Raw genomic sequence first — 16,650 nt, forward strand, 5'->3', positions numbered from 1 at the left:
ACTACCGGGACAGCTGAGGCTCGACATCGTTAAACGTTGGAGAAGTCGAGTGGAAGGCAAATCGTGACAAAAACTTAGTCCCATCGAGAGACATCGTTAACGATGTCCAGCCAATTAAACGAGCTGCCGCGAACGCGTAACTCCCGAAAGCCGAGCGGCAAAGGATTAAAAGCCCCCTGCCGGTGGACGAGGAAATCGGAAGGACGATCAGAAAGTTAAAACTGGTGGTGGCACGGCCGAGTCATAAGGACGGACGTGTTTGCGAAACGAGGTAGATCGAATCCGATCACGATTCAATTAATATCCGACGCGATGCGGCGGACCGCTGGTTGATTTAATTATCAGATTCTGGCTGACCGATAGGAATCGCTTCATTAAGGCCAGCGATCCGCGGGGAAAGAACCGCCCGGAGAAGATGCATAAGCCACGTGTTCGATCTTCGTCCTCGCGGCCCTCCCCTCGTCATCGGTGCGTCCCTCGCGAGGTTATTTATCGAACTGCCTTCCGCCGCATCGGGATTCGCCGTGCCATAAATTTCTGTCCGGCCACTCGTTAGCGGGACCGATTTATTCCCGAGATGATGCCCACGGACACGTTTTCAGACGTCCGGTTTGACGCTCGAAAATAGCCCGAACCAACAACGGCACCGTTCCGTTTCGAAATCGCGTTCGAACCAAACAGAACTACAGATGCCTTCCAGTGGCAGTTGTTCAGCGTGATGCTATCGAATCAGACCGAAATATCGTTGTAAACATCGTCTGTCCGTTTCGACGATTCGATGGAACTCCACTCGACTGCCGTCGCGCAAAATCCACTTGATCAAACAGAAGGTATGGACGAGCCTCTGTTTCATTGAAACACGTCACGCGATAGATAGCAATAAAAGGCGGTGATAGGAACGGAGGTGTGAACACGAAGGTGGAACAGCCCGAGACGGCAACAAACACACACCGGAGGTGGATTCGCACCGAGATACGGAAGTAGTAACGATCAGCAGCGAGTCCTGCGCGAACCCTTTCGTTATCCGAGGGTCATTAGCCTGTCGTTAGGGAAGAATCATCTGCGATTTCGACGGGACGTGACAGCTCGGCTGCCACGCTCTTACGTCGATCGTACGCGAGCTTTTAACCAGTTTACACGAGCCTCGTGGTCTTTAATACGTGTTTTTTTACTGCGAAAGGCGACGTCGTAAAAATGTTCGACCAGCTGTACGGACACTCGATGCTCGTTGTCTCGCGTCCGATTTTATCGTGACGTTTCACGGTCTTAATAAAGGTTTATCGGTGTTTCGAGTCTCGGTGATTTGTTGCGCGATTAACGGGAGAACACGATTTGGGAAAGAAACGACTGGAACGCGACACGATTTTTCCATCGACGCCTTGGCCATCAGCTGACGTATGTCACTGAGATATCTCCGTTCGAAACGTACGCGGCTATCGTATTATCAAATGATTTTACTCCTTCGCTTTTGCGTAAAAGCGTGCAAAGTACTTCTTCTCTCGTTTGAGAAATCACTGCGATTAGGTGAGTCGAACACACTAGCACGATGCAACTCCTGCAGAGGCACAGACGACGCAGAAGAGCAGACTATCGACGAGATAACGACAGGATGCGCACCATTCAGTTTCGTCCGCGAAGAGCAGCCGGAGCGTCGGCGGTCGAGCATGTTAGGCGAGGCCTCGTTGATCGAGGTGCGGGTGCGGCGGTGACAAGACAGGCGACTGGATCGACACGTTGACACACACCATCGACGCACAAGACACAACTCCACTCTCGAGAAGAAGTCTCTTTCCGAGACATGAACGTCGGTCGATGTTCTATATAGCTGGATTCACAAAAGAACCAGAAACACTCGTGATCCGCGGGAATCCGGTCAGCCGGTGCAACAAACTCTCTTCTGTTTTACTCGGTCACCCACGAAAAATCTTCCTCTCCTCGTCGGTGAAACCCTACGGGGTATCGCGGCACGGTGACACGCGCGGTCGCCGGGGTGACCCTGTTCGCGCACTATAAATACACACACCGAGGGTCGCTAGAACGCGCGATCGAGCGCGCACGTGGCGAAGAAACTCGCACTCGCGACACACAGCTTCTACAGCTTGACGCGGGTGAAACACTCGCGGTTGTCCAAGCAAAGAGGAAGAGTATCTTCCGGAGGAGGATGGCCGCGGGGGTGGGCTATGCGGCGAGATCGATCGGCGATCCGTCGATCGATCGGTGGCTCGATGCGGTGGCTGGTGTCGCGCGGTAGAGCGCGACGTGTCGCGGCACGACACGCGATAGAAATGGGGAAAAAGGGAGAGCGAGAGAAAGACGGGTGGCAAACGGACGGACAGAGAGGGACAAAAAGGAGAGAGAGAGGCGGAGAGAGGGAGGGAGAAAGCACGCGCTTCCTGGGAGAGAGTGCGATCTGCGCCCGGTCTCTCGGCTCGTCTCTGACTGGTGTTGTGTGCGCCGCTCACGAGAGAGCACAGCCCGTGCGCTGCGTGCTGCTACACAGCCTGGGGGCCACGTGACACGGTCCCCTGCAGGAGGTAGGACCGCTTCGTCGCTTAGCGTCTCTACCCCACCGTGCGTATATGCGTCGGCGCGCGTGTTTATGCGATTTGCGCGCCAGTGTGGAGCGCGCGTGTGGGCCGCATTACGACCGCTGGCCCGTGACACCGAGCCCACGGCGGAGGGAGAGGCCCTGCTCTCGCTCCGCGCTCGTGGAAACGCGAAACCTTCGCCGCGATTCACGCGTATTCCTCTGATTCGAGACCCGAACGAACCGCCAAAGCGTACAAAACCGGCACCACGATGATGCTTCGTGATCGCGGATGGATCGACTGCCTTTTTCTCGCCATCCGATGCGGCAACGAGCGACGTCGTGAAAATCTCGCATATCCGCATTCGATGGTTACGCTCTCGAAACGCCAAGAAAGAAGCTTCAAAGAGAAATCGAACGAAAGGGCAAGATTTCGTACGACGGAAAAGAGGGAGAAGAAGAGAGAGCCACTGTCGTGGCATCCCGTGCAGCGAGTGCAAAACGATGCAGAGGCGGGTCGAGGGGAATCGTTGAGAACTGCTCCGCGATACGGTGGTGGGGTTGCATGGGTCTGGTGGGAGGAGGGGGCAGCATCGAGTGGGAGGACTGGGCCCGCAGGCCCCGTTCCACGTTCCAACGGAGTGGGGGTGCCGTGTCTGTCCCTCTCTCTCTTGATCAGGGCCTCTTTCTCCGCTGTCGGACGGGGGGATCGCAAAGAATAGGGGTGGGGCGGCCTACGACCCCGCCAGGCGCGTGCCCCGAGTCAGCTCGTATGCTCTACCGCGCACGATTGATAACGAGCCGTGGCGTACCGCAGTGGTTTACTGCTGCGAATTTTTCGGCTGGCCGCCGAACGACCCCTAACTCATTTCTGCGCGGCGCTCGTTTGCTCGTTCGCTCGGTTCGGCCAGCGGCAGCGATTCGGGCCCCGGTAGCGCCGTGCTCTCGAACCTTGACCGACTCGGGCCTCTCGGTCGCTTACGTAAAAACCAGAGCCGCCGTTTTGCACGAGGTCAGCCCGAATGGATCGTAAATTATCAAGATTTAGACGACGAGTATCCGTTGCAGCGTCGATCGCTCGGCCGACCGACTTGTTGGTTATTTTTGCCAGAACGGCGGCGCACGATCCAAATTGTTTACGCTTTTCGAGTAGTTGGTACACGGTTTTCTTGTCTGCAGCAAACGACAGCAAACGAGACATCGCGCGCGAAACGAATCGATTTCATAGTAACGGTCTATTCATATTGCCAAGCCAGTCTATTTTCCGCTTGATGCGAACGCACGATGCGCGACGAAATCTTACGTATCGCGCTCACAACGATGGTCGTCATAGAGACATTAGATTCCGTCATCGCCATATCACGAATTTTCCTCTATAGAACGACGAGACAACGTCGAGACGAGTGTCGGCTCGAGGAAGATGACGGAACGAGGACTGCATCGCGACCGGTATTTATAGAAGACTGAAGAAGATCGTAAGCTAATGGTCATATAAATAGTGCATCACGCGCAGTCTCAACTTTTTAACCGGAAGGAAAACTCCTCGGGGCCGCTTTAAAAGCGGTTCGTAAAGGAGGATCATAAATCCAGGCCTTGTTCAATGTGCCGCGGTCGGGGCGAGTGTCGCGCAGAAACGATTATCCGCCGGTGAACACGAGCTGTAAAAAGTACACGAAAGCGAAGAGAACACGGCGCGTGATAGGATTACCCGATGAACTGGGGAGGGGCCCCGAAAAGCCCTCGAGGAAGTACGGACTTCCGCGAAACGCCGATGGAATCTTAAGCGATCATCTGTCCCGTTTGCATCTTTCAGACTTGTCACATGGTCTGTGACGTTGAAAGCCGCCTCCTTCATATTTTTAAATACCCTTTACATGTAGTTATTCTAAACACTATCGCGTGATCATCGGCGTGTTCAACGCAGCAGGGAAGTAACGAGGTCGAATTAATTTGCACGTTTTATTTAAAAGATCGTCTAATCTTTGTAAGAGAAATTGCAAAGATAATCATCCGGCGTGATACGATGTATGTTCGGAATATCGGGGTCCGGATCGAACAGGATCGTCTGACCGGAAGTGATCGCCCACGCGACCGATTCACCCATGATAAGTTGGCGCCGGGGTGGGGACCCCAGATACGCGTGTTGGCGAACAAGCGTGGCGTGCTCGTCGCCGATCGGGTTCAGCTCGCCCACCGCTGTGTGTTTTGTAAATCGAAAAGTCGATTTCGGAATTGCTCGCTACCGCCTACGTGGCCAGCATTTTCGGCGGTTACCGAAACAACGTCCGGCTTCGCCTACGTTTGAGGCTCAACGACCAGAAGGGCGTCATCCGGACTTCTGAATCCTGATCTCATAACGCGCTTCGAAAGCTAACTCCGAATATTGTTTTGATCTGCAACGAGTGTTCGCAAACATTCGTGGTATTTGAGAACAAGATGATTAATCGACTGACGACATATGACGCGACGGATAATTTCTCTTCGCGTAGAATTTGTTAAATATTTACGTAAATAAATGTGAAAGTTTCGAGTAACAAGTCACACGACTACGACGTACCAGAAACGGATAAAAACAAAATCGTTAAAGAGACAAAGAAGGTGTATAAAACGTGTCAAGGGACTGCGAGTTTCGCACTGCCGAGTGGGAACAGGCGTGAAATCGAAAGAAGCCTCGCGGAATGGTAAGTCGACGAGTGGATGTTATTGACAGTCGGTTTTTCGTCGCGGTGGATTATGAAAACAGGACTTAGGCAGCGACAGACGAGCATTCTCCTTGACAAATCATTCCGATTGCAACGTCGCCCTTCTTATCCGCTTATTACACAGGCCCAGACCGTGGGACTGGCCGATGCAACGACACGGTTAGTGTCTAACGAGCCGCTGTGCCATCCACGTTCTTGTTTTGCTGCCCGATAATCCGGCCACGGATCGAATATTAAGCCCGACCTGTTGAAAATACGATGACACTTCGAGAATTGTGGCGCGACTCGAGCTCCAGAGACCCTTCGTCGGTGTCGAAGTCACGTTGGGTTTAACTAAATCTATCGGGGGTCAATAAATATATCATTCCGCCTTAACATACACCAGATTTAGCATCGATGCTCGTGACTTCCACGAAAACAAAGAAAAGAAAATCAAAGAAAAAGCAAAGAAATCTAAACAATTGTAATTACCGAGAAAACATGTAACCAAAGAAGTTGGTTAGACCGCTAATTAAAACAATGTAGTAGAAGTTACGAAACTGCTGGAACGCAACAGTTCCCGCGAAAACCGCAACCGCTTCCACATGTTTAACGTATATAGCCAATTCGTCTCCGAAAGTATTTCACTTTGCATGATACGCATCATGTTAAACTGTACCGAAAGTAATTAACTATTAACGAACGCCTAACACCAACTTCGCGAGAGAACCGAGAAATTATCTCTAAAGTCGGCTCCTCCCACTTGCCAGCACCGATCTAAAATCACTTGTTGACGTTAATTAGCTGCTTCGGGCTGCGTTCGACCGACAGTCGACGACCTTCCACCTAATTTATGAATAATAATCGCATGCACTGGCGTGATGCTCGGGTTCCCGTCAGCAACGAGATGGAGGAGGAGTGGCGATCGGTTTTTGCACGATCGCCGCGTCCGCTCGAGGTCGTTCTATTAATTTTCTAACGCACTGCCAGAGACCGAGAGATCGCGGCGAATGCCGCCGCGTCGCTTCTTACTCCACGATCATTACCGCGTGTTGGGAATGTTAACGAATGTTTCGCACGAGGTTTTGCCCTGTGACTGGTCGCAATTTTCGCCGCTCGTTTCCACCGGCCTAACGGGGATGTCGGATCAACGATCGAGATCCACGTCCGGCTGCGCTTTATGAGCGATTTCAATGAGCACGGAGAAGATTTTCCAAAGGCTTAATTGGCCTTTATCGATGCCGCTACTTTTTCTCCTTCGGGATATTTCCCGGTTGGCGAACTCGGGTAATCGTCGATAACGCTCCACCAATTATCCGTGATTTTTAATGATGAATTGAAATTTTATACGCGGCTAATAGATACTCGAAGATAAATTTAGCTGCTGCGAGATTTTGCAAATAATCGCGTTTACGAACGACGAGTGAAATTAAAGAGGCTGTGTAAAAGCATAGGACTTTGCACAGATTTCCTACGCTTTCGTAAATTCCTCGCCTGGAACTTGTAACCAAACAATCGTTGTCTACAGCCACTAGATGCTTATCTTCGATCGGCAACGACATAAACAACTGTTAAAACCAGACCGAATTCGATCAGAGCGTGTTGCACAGTACCTGCAATTATCTGCAATTTGTATTACCATTCGCGTAGTTTGTTGATATCTTTAACGCGCCTGCACGTCATAATGGTACTGGCAGCGACAATAACGCGGTGACGGGACGATTAATTGCGTTTAATTCGCTCGCTCCGGATTTTCAAGAAATTCGCCGCGACCGCAAAGGTGAACGTCTGGAATATTTCCGACGATTTCAGCCAATAATTCAACAACCATTTGAAAGGCAGCGGAAAAAGCGTTTGCACGGTGAGCGCGTTACCGCGCAGTGGATATTTTTCTTTTCGCCTGAGCCCCATTTTTAAATCAACTACCACGATATACGTAACTTATTACACCAACTAAAACGCAATTTAAGCGAATTTATTATATAAGCAGGAAACGTGGAATTAACCTTCTTTAGACAGATTGCGAAATTCAATTTCTTTACTTCGAATTTTCGTTTTTGTCGATGGAAGTTTCGAACATTCGACTCCGTGAACCATTGTGCAACGAGATAAGGATATTCATAAGTATCTTAATATTTTTTTAAATCTTTCGAAAACGTGGTACGGTAAAAAATATAAACGACCCAGTTTAAGAACTGTTAATATCCAAATCGTCGTTATTTGATGAATAAGTCACTAAGAAAAAAGCGTGTTTCGAGGACGCGAAGGTTCGAGTAAAAATTTCTCACGGCCGAAAATTTTCTCAACGAGCACTTGACCGATTTTTCAGAGGTAGGTTTCCGTATTGCGATAAACATCAGGCGGCAGCGGTCTCGCGTAGATCGTCTGAAGTGGCCTGTAAACAGACCCACCTGAACTAGTTGATCGTGGGTGCTGCACGGATACGCAGCAAGAATGCGAAGAGGCCCGGTTCGAGAGATTTAACTGAAAAAGCATCGAGCTACCGTGTTTCAATATTCATGGTGGTTCTTCAACGGTACCCGGTGTTTCACGCGTTCAAGAGATTCTATCTACACATGGGAAAGATGGAAAGCGTCCCGAAGCAATTTGTCAGTGGTTAACTAGGTTCGAAAAAACAAACGAGTTTTATCTCGAAAACTCGCGTGCATGAGTCAATGTCGTTGAGTCAACGGGAGTTGCGTGGAAGAGGCAAGTTGTCTTGGAACAGACAAGGAGTGAAAATTTGGCCGAGACGAAGTTCTCGAAGTTGGAAGATTTACTCGGTCCTGGCGCGTTAATTTATGTTTTCTTGTGCTCTCGAGGCAGGACGTTAAACACTCTCGTTTAGAGTTTCCCGTTTCTCCACGGTGAAATTAAGAGCGGCACGAAAGGATCGTAAAATAATTTTCGGGCGACGGGCTTCGGTGGAGGGAAGACGCGGAGGATCGGAGATTGGTTGCGCAACCGACGCGAAATCACAGCCAATATCGTTCGGTCGGAAAGAAGAGACTCGAACGAGAAGAAACGAGACAAGCAGCTTCGGCTGGACCGATCGGAGAACGCAGCGAGCGTACAGCGGCACCACTTAAAATTCCTCGATGATAAAATTGTATTTATCGGCAATATATTTCGGCGTTCAATGCGGTGGACGAACGCTCGCGCGTTCGCAGAGAGAGCAACAGTAGTGTGCAATAAAAGCTGTCGCATAAAACCGATGCGTCTTCAATAAAGCCCGTCGCGTCGATCCGACTTTCCTTTCTTCTCACCCTGCCTCTCCGGCCTTCTGCTCGTCTCCTCGTAGCTTCTTCTGTTTATTGGGCAATTAGAGTTTTGCCGGGTTGCGTGCTCGTCGCGTGACATTATAACACTTTCCGCGGCCGTGCGCCGACCAACACATTTCAAAGAGTTGTTACGACATAAAGCGGCGCGCGCGCTGCGTTACGCAGGCCAATTACGCCCACGCGGTCCACTGGCGCGCATTATGAAGTTCTTTATTATCGAAAGAGAATACTTTCCGCGACAATGCTCGGTCTTGGGTCTTTGAGATCGCCCGAGGCCGATCGGCAGTTCATAAATTCGTCGGCTTAAGCAGAGATCCACTCGCACCACCTCGAGCTGCCTAAGGGCATTTAAAATGCGCCACCGCGTTATTATCGAAGCATCGGTTTCCAACTAATTACGCTCTTCGTCGAAGAAAATTACGCGTCGTTGTTGAATTAAAATTTCATTGGACGATCGTAGGCAGACAAACCGGGGGATGGACAGAGGGGAGTAACGCGCGACACACTGAAAGACACGAACCTTGATTTATCGTATGTACCGAGAGAAATTTATACAAATTGCGGCCGCCACCGTCGCGGGACTAATTTAATTCGTGACGAAATAAATTTCACGGACTGCTGGCCGGCGCCAGTGCCGTTTATTTCGCGATAACCTTTCGCCGGTGAACGATATTTGTCTCACGGTGTTTCGTTCGCGTGGCGACATTGGCGAGGGCGCGAGAGAAAAACTAGCCAAGGGCGAGGTATCTCGAGCAGAAAGGAAAGGGGGAGAAGAAAAGGCGAAACAAAGTGGAAAGTTTGGGTTGCACGACTGGACGAAGGCAGGTTTAGAGGAAGAAAATCACGCATAGATCGCGTAGATGGCGACCCACATACGGTATGAAAGAATGTTTGGCTTTACATTTTGGCTAGGCTAACAATAGATCTCCTCGACGCTGCGTTTACGCGCTTCAGCCTCGCATAGCTCACTTCAAGCCTTGTTCACACTGGGCTATCAAAGGAACACTGTGACCCAGTTGTCGACCAAGACGGAAGAAAGAACTTTACAATGCCTGCATTTAAACCGGCAAGAGAACCGATCTTATTCGCTCTTGAGAGATTTATAGAAAAAAGCCGAAACAATTAGAACCGACTACTCATACAAATGTAACCCGCGGAAGCGTCTTAAAGATCAAACGGCACCGTAATCCCCTTGTTTTTCGGGCGCATGGCGAAATAGTTGCTTAGATCTATATAGAAACAACGATTAGATTTATTTAGCAAAGAACCGCGCGAGTTCACGTTCGAGTTGGACGAAAATTCGCTGGTGCGATGAAAAAGACGACTGTATCCGTTTGGCAAGCGACGCGACGAGCTAATAAAGTAAATTGCCCGTGAGCGAATTTGTGTAAGTTATGTCATTATGCGACACGGTCATTTAATTTACAGCGTACTATATACGTGACCACTGATCTAACTTCCAAATAATTCGTTCGTAGGCCGGTCAACGAGTTTCCCTCTTCAGGGGAACTACGAGAAAACGAAGTCAAAAGGTACCACCGTGTAGCTTTCTCCCGATTGATCGTAATCCCAGAGAACAACGAACGAACGTCGAAGGAAATCTCGACAAGCATGCGGAAACGCACGAGCCAGCGCTCGTATACTAGCTAACAGATCGTCCATTCATATTGCGCACGGTGGCGTGCCAAAAATTCGTTCAGCGGCCGATAAAGGCCGGTTGCGTGGTCGTCGAGCTGAAATGCCACGCGCTCTGAATAAAATTGCCTCCTCGATATGTGAATCGATGCCGCTCGCAGCGGACTGTATTCACCAGACTGTTGGTTAGAGGCAATTACGCGACGACGATCTTCAAGGTTTATTTGTTCTGGCCGAAGATAAATGTGCAAAATAAATCGGGTCGAAACTGAGGCGGAACGTGACAATAACAGGAAACGATGGATTCGCGAACTCTTCGCAGACTGCTGGCAACCATCGGCATCACTGAGATCTGGATGATTCGAGTGGGAAGTTGTTTACGTGGAATATAACTGACACAGATTATTAGTGTATTCGTTTGTTTACGATGCGACTGTTTGAGGAAAATGCCGATGAATTAATACTAAAATACGGTATCTCTTACGAAGGCGCGTTGCTTTTCGCATTGCGATTTGGTACCCGTCATAACAAAACAGCTTTCAACGATGTCGATAATTGGCACCGAGCTGCGTTTTCCTTTATACGGAATGCCAAACTACTTCGATTTTCAAGGAAGCAGAATTTGCGTGAACCTTACGGAACCGTGAGATTTATCGACAGCCGGGTCACTTTCCTTTTTCGCCTTCGAGCATAGTTAAACGAGGAAAACATTTCAATTCGCCAGGGGAACGAAGGAAGAAAAAATGAGAGAAGGCACGGTTAATTATTATCGGTCGCGTAACGGATAGAGGATCATTAGGACACCGAATTTGTTACGCGTTTCTAAGAGCAAATAAGAAATTAATACCTGCTCGACGGGCCCGTACACTTTACACGTCGTTAAGCCTGACGGCCGGCGTTAGCATTACATCATCCAACGCCAATTAAAATGAGATTATTAAAACGTCACGTCCATCAAAGCGGCTAGGAAAGGAGATGGAGGATCACGGCAACGTGTAATTTCCAGGTATGCCTGCTGCTTCCAAACGAGCTTAGAATGAATTATAACCCCGTGTTCAGTCGCGTTTCATACGGAAGTGGCGGTGAAAAAAAGGACAGAGGAATTTCTTCGAAAGAACTAACGTCGCCACGTGCCACGATATTTGCATTTCAGATTGAGAATTCACATGCGATACTGTTGCGTTTCACATGATGAAAAAAGACATGTTATTAATAGAAACTCCAAGTATACGATATATGTTAAACGACTTAATGCATCCGGTACGCGAGAAATTTCTATTAATAGCGAACGTCTCCTTAATATTCGTTGCATCGTTCTAGAATGAGAACTCTTTTTCTTTTTTTAATCTTGATAGCCTCGAGTTGTATCGATTAAATCTAAAAAGGCTGTACTTCATGGATACCAAGGAATACATAATTTTTTTATCTCCGAAATAAAAATATCCATGGAGCGTCACAGGTACGACCAAAAATCGACGTGGCCGAGTTGGCGAGAGTTGCAAGCGGTACACTGCCTTTGCATCTCGCGGTTCGATCTCTTCATCGGATCAGCTGCGCGGTTGTCCGCGTATTCTGCGTGGTCCGACGACAGAGGAATCGGTAGCCAAGCAGCGGGAACAGAAGCAACAGTAGCAAGAGGCAGTAGCAACCGGTGCAGCGGAACACGCGGCGCGGCACCGAGAGCGAATGATCGAATCGGGACGATAGCATTGCGAGTGTTCGCTGGCTCGAGTGGGAGTATTTTTCCTCCGGTTCCTTTATCCGTTGGTACAGATTCCACCGCGAGTACGGCATAACCGCGATAAATTACGAGGGTGGAAGGCCGAAAGGGATCGCTGGTGGGGCAGCGCAAAACGTAAGGGGGTCGTCGAGCAGAAGAGAGAACGTGGATAAAGGAAGAACACGGTGGAGAAAGAAAAACGACGGGTGCAGCTCGCTTTGCACACAATTTCCACGTGGTCGTCGCGGCGGCGCGGCGGCGGTATCTTTGCGCGAAAATAAAGTGTCGTTGCCGGCTCGCGCGCTCGCGCTCGCGCATGCGCGACGCATAGTCCGCGAAACGGGAAAGAGAAACGAAACGAGCGGGCAGAGAGAGGTCGGGAGGGAGGAAGAGGGAAGGAATGGTAGTGAGGCCCTTATTAACATTTCTCCGGGATTCGAGGCGAGATTAAATTGACAGGAAGGATTTGCGAGTCGTTTGTTACCGGCTACCCTCTTGTCTCCGCTTCCTCTCGCTCCTTTTCTCTCCCCCTTTCCCTTCACCCTTCCCTTCGCTCTTCCCTTCTTTCTTTCCGGTGCGAATCCTCTTTCTCCCGTAGCTTGCTTCCACGTCGGATTTGTTTGCGCACCGCTACAAAAGCCGATACTGCTTCTCTCTTCGTTCTTCTTCTTTCTTCTTTTTCGTGCGCGGGCCTCGATCGGATCTCGCGCTCGTTCCCTCCGATCTCTCTTTTCTCCGCGATCTCGTTTGATTCCATTTCCGTCCCGCGGATATTCGTAATTATCGACGCCGACGTCGTTCGCTGGATGTTCGATCGGCAATTATACAGGGAGAAAAGCGAGCTACAACGTGGATTTCCTTCGTTATAAATTCAAACGAGGAACGAGTTACCGATCGACCGTGCGATCGGACGGCTTTTCAACGTTTCAGAATTTGTCAAGTCATTTATAAGGATGTCGTTTTCGAAGCGAAAGCTGGTTAACGAAGAAGCATTTAGAACGGTTTATTTTATAAGTCTATAACGAGGAACATCGAACACGATGGAAATATATATACACCGCGGTTCTGGAAAACTTTCGAACGCCATGTTTCGATGGAAATGACGCGATTTGCATAAATTAGTCGTGGTCGTAATGTTTCCAGTCGTCGCGGCGTTCTTCGCCATGTCACGTCCGATACATGCAACGAGAGCCAACTATCCGGAAACGATACCACGTTTGCAGCACTTTTAAAGCGTTTTTATCTACCGCGATCGTTGACGATCGGCACAAGAAGACACGGTTCGAGAACCATCAGTTTGTAAAATTTAAATTGCTATTTCTCTCTTTCCAGTATATTCTCCTCCTCCCTTTCCGTCTACTTCTTCGTTGCAAATTTATTGCAAGAATTATTCCCAAGTATAAAATAGAAAACTAACGCCGGGACGTGAATGGTCGAAATCGAAACATCATTTTCTTCAGCAAGTTGTTACTAGCGCAAGAACTTCCACGCGCTGGTTTACCTCGACCAACGAAACCGATTTAACGCATCGGGATTATAATTAAAAGGATCGGCAGCGACGAGTGAATTGATCCGCGTTAAAATCGTGCCGATTCCAATCTCCGTTCGTTTTCTTCTTTCTCGTCTCTATCGGGAGAAATGCGTCTGGTCGAGTAACGCCGACGATCGAACACGACTATGTACTTACCTGCATTCCGGCGATCGCGCGCTCACATGCGCGGTACCCGCTTCGGGACACCGTCGCCCGAGATATCGTGAATCGTGAATACGTATTGTCGCGATTGATCGCACTGCGCCCGTCCGCTGTTTGCGCGGCTTGTTCCGGCGACGCTAATACAAGTGGCTCTCGGGAGAAGATCTATCGCGCTTTCTTGTTAGTACGTTGCTCGGCAGATGGTTCGAGCAAGGGTGATACTCGTCGCAGGATGTTCCATTTGAATTTTAATTCTGAGAGGAAGGCAACAGAGATCGAAGAAAGTACGATAGAATACAGTTGGTCAAAGCTCGTGTACAGTTCAATGATGACGTAAAGATTAAGGTAGTTAGGCGAAAAAACGAAAAGTTGTTTGTTATAAAAATTATCAGGATGAAATATAGAAATTAAATAGAAAAATGAGTAGACTGCTACTATATACGAATTCCAGTTGTATACAACTTGTCTGCCGGTGATTTCATATAAGCGGAATTTGTACCGTAATGAATAATGAAATAAAGAATGACGATTGGAAATAAATTTAAAACGTAAACGAGACAAACAAGATATAAATAAAAAGAAAATTGGAGACCGCTTTTTTTAAAGAATTCCAAGAAATTCTGCATTTTTATAAATAAAAAGTAAAACTTCTATGGAGACCAGGCAATGGACAAGTATTGCCGAAGTATTACGACGCAACCGTATTCTCTTGCACTTTTTACCGTTTTGCTCGGTGCATCGATTCTCCGTGCGGTCCCTTAATCACTGGCCTCTCATTAGTAGGCGTCAAAGGTACCGACTATATGTGGCGAAAGCTGAGTCGCTTTCTTCACCAGCAGCAGTCCCTTTAGACTTCGATTACGCCTTTTTCTCGCGCGGCAGGGCCAACCATCGAATTGGGCCGCGCGCTGAAAGGCCGATTTTTTCGAATTTAATGAACCGAACGAGACGCCCCGGATTCCCCATCAAAAGAAAAAACCACAGCCTCGATCCACGTGGCACTGCACTTTTTGTCAGCCGGAATTTTCCAATGCTGCTCGATGCTAATAGAAGACGAGTAAACTCTTCGAGAGAACGAGAACCAGAAATGTTATTAGAAAACAAGCAACATCCTAGAGGCGACGATAACAGTTTATTCTGTACGTAACAGTAGAGTTTCAAAGAAGAATACAAGAAAACAAAAAACTCCGTAGAAATAGGTCAGTCCGGTGAATTGCGACATAAAAAAAGAAATGTCGAAGAGAAACATTCCCACACGACGAGAAGTGCTCTCGACAAGATCTCCGTTCGAACGATCTATAAAGGAATTTGTAGAACTCGAAGCAAAACCGTGGTCATCAAAGCGCTTCATACTGAAGACGGAACAACTGCGCAACGAGAAGCGTTTCATAATTGTCCCTTAATCTCTCTATCGCATGGGGACTCGGGACGGGTCCGAAGAATACCGGGAATTCCGCGCGGGATGTCACACATTTCAGTGCGGCAAGGCGGCCGAAAACGTATCGTCACGACAAGAATCGCGCGATAATTTCCGCCTGTGCGTTCCCATGGCTCTACGCGCGCGTTCCTCGCGACAAGTTACGGGAGTACGCCGTGCGGACTGCCTGCATCCGCGCTTATACCTTGCACATATAACGTTAAATTACGACAGGCAATATCGCGGAAGGAGCGCGTGTAACGATCCGCGGAAAATGAAAGCGCGTGCACAATACGGTCGATAATTCCGCGGTCGTCTAAATCAACCCCGAATTCTGGGTTGAGCGACGCCCCGTCGACGAAATGGCCCCGTTGGATCGGCCTACTGCGGACGAACAACTATTCCGAGAACTATTCTAAGTCGAGCCGCGTTGCCGTCTTATTAATGCACGCCACGCTCCTCTTTTCGCCGACGTCTGTCCCCAGCAACGAGGCTAACAGCTGCGCTGGGCACACTGCCTCGTGATAGAGCACCGTGCAAACTCGCTCTCTCGACACCCGCCACCGAGGCAATCGACACGCGACGTTCGATGGTTTGTGCTTCGATGATTTTTTCCTGCGTGATCCGCCGTGCCAACGAACCGCGTGATCCGCTTACGCGGAGATTTACCAAAGAGGAGATTCGAGAATTTTTAAAACATTACTTTCGCGTGGTGGTCTGTTTTCTGTCAAATTATCGAAGGGCTATTTACTTTATAATTCCTTCCATATCGTTTTAGGTATATTACGGATGTGAAACGACTGTCAGTTCCTTTATATCAATTATCATAACATCGATCTGTTACCGTTGAAAGCGTGGTTGTGTATGGAGAGTAAATGACTAGGAACTGTTGGATAAACGATCCAGTCCTGCCCAGTATCCGATGCAAATGACGCGGCAGCGTCACTCAAAGCTTTCCTCAACTTCCGAAACACATTATGCAGTTACGCTCATTAATTTCGCGGATTTTTGTCGGTGAGAACGGGAAGGCGGAATCTCTTCATCTTCACATAGAGAATTCCATTACCGTGGTCGATATCTCGATGAAGATTAAATAGAGACTCGATCCACATTCCGCGAGTTACTACGCGAGATAATCACGTGGGATATGAAGTTTCATTAAATAGCCGCCTGTGTAAGATCTAATGGATACTTGTATGGTACATGATTTTCCGCCATTGAAATAGCTTTCCCCGATAATGGAGGGAAGTTTTATCTGAAATCAGCAAGATACAGATAATAGGAGTAATTGCAAAGTTACCTCGTAATTGGAGAATCATAAATCGTAGTCAATGTAATAATTGAGCGTGTAATGCGTTAAGTGAATTAAGGCGAGGCAAATTACTAAATAGCTGCGTTAAAATAATATCCTTTGCATGATATCCCGCAGTACGTATTTCGTTCTTACAGCGAAATAAATCATTCGCGTTGCACATATTTCAATCGCAAGCCACTCGTAAAGTAGTGTGTACTTCCTCTCGCGTTTAAACACTTTCTAAGTCGAAAAGAAAGATTAATAACCCGGCATCTCCTTTATGAATATTACTCGAATAACTTTTTCCTTTAACGAACGAAAGCTTTCTAATTCGATCCTCGTATTAGACCTTATTTCCAATTAAATACACATTTCCAATTCGAATTCAACCATCGCGCATTT

At 48.5% G+C, this 16,650-nt stretch overlaps 1 protein-coding gene across 6 annotated transcripts in view; it reads right to left on the reverse strand.

Moving 5' to 3' along the window:
* Nucleotides 1–16,650, reverse strand: part of LOC126867506 (myocardin-related transcription factor B-like) — a 247,804-nt gene that overhangs the window by 36,314 nt on the left and 194,840 nt on the right. The window contains exon 1 of one of the 6 annotated variants that reach the window (XM_050622491.1): nt 1,618–2,430. The exons of the other annotated variants lie outside the window; for them this stretch is intronic. The gene's annotated coding sequence lies outside the window, so the exon portion shown is untranslated. Of the gene's footprint in view, nt 1–1,617; nt 2,431–16,650 lie in introns of those variants that run through there. 6 annotated transcript variants of the gene reach the window in all.

The sequence above is a fragment of the Bombus huntii genome, chromosome 1, assembly GCF_024542735.1.
Source record: "Bombus huntii isolate Logan2020A chromosome 1, iyBomHunt1.1, whole genome shotgun sequence".
In the NCBI taxonomy this organism is placed as follows: Eukaryota; Metazoa; Arthropoda; class Insecta; order Hymenoptera; family Apidae; genus Bombus; species Bombus huntii.